The sequence below is a fragment of the Condylura cristata genome, unplaced genomic scaffold (genome assembly GCF_000260355.1).
Source record: "Condylura cristata isolate star-nosed mole 26May11 unplaced genomic scaffold, ConCri1.0 scaffold00035, whole genome shotgun sequence".
Taxonomy (NCBI): domain Eukaryota; kingdom Metazoa; phylum Chordata; class Mammalia; order Eulipotyphla; family Talpidae; genus Condylura; species Condylura cristata.
Window position 1 is genome coordinate 349,615 of NW_004567136.1, and position 826 is coordinate 350,440.

The window sequence follows — 826 nt, forward strand, 5'->3', positions numbered from 1 at the left end:
TAATAAAATGAGTTGGGTGGAAACCAGGGAGAAGGGAATGTTAAGGAAGATTTCCAAAGTGTAGGTGCTATTTCCTGAGATGAGAAAGATGGGAAAGGAAGCAGGTCTCCTACGCTCTGTGTGTGTGTGTGTGTGTGTGTGTTTTTTAATCTCTCTTTGTTTTAGACAGCTTGTGGGCTGGTATTTTAATAAATTATGACTTTCAACTTTTGGGTTAATTTTATCAAATAGAGATGGTTATTGGCACATAAGATAACATTAATTCCAAAATCATTTCTCCTTTTAAAGTGACATCTTTCCTCAACTCTTAAGAAGCTCTCAACATTTTCTCTAAAGATTTCAATTCATACACACATGAATGTTTGACTATGACTTTGACACGATGAGTGATTATCTACTTAAGCTTATTAAAATAAGTGTGACGTTTATGCTTTTAAAATTAAACATCATCTTAAATATAGCAGACACCAACACGTCTCTAATTACTTCTCTTCTGAGTCCCCCTGAAGCAGAGGAGACTCCAGTCTTCTGCTCCTATAGCTCACTTCTGCCAGCTAGTAAGTGCTGAACAAATATTTGTTGAGTGTATGAAATTTAGGACACTGACTTATTCCATTTTTATAAGACCTGTAAGAAGAGGTTTACCCACCCTGTATATACTTATTTCTGCGTTAGAATTCCTGTATCTCTTTAACCCATTTTAAAAGCATTTCCGTTTATAAAAACTTGTTAATAACAGAAACTTTTTTTTTAAAGATTTATTTATTTATTCATACAGAACTGGGGTACAGGCCAGAGATGCGGAGGGTGAGAGGATTCACCAGAG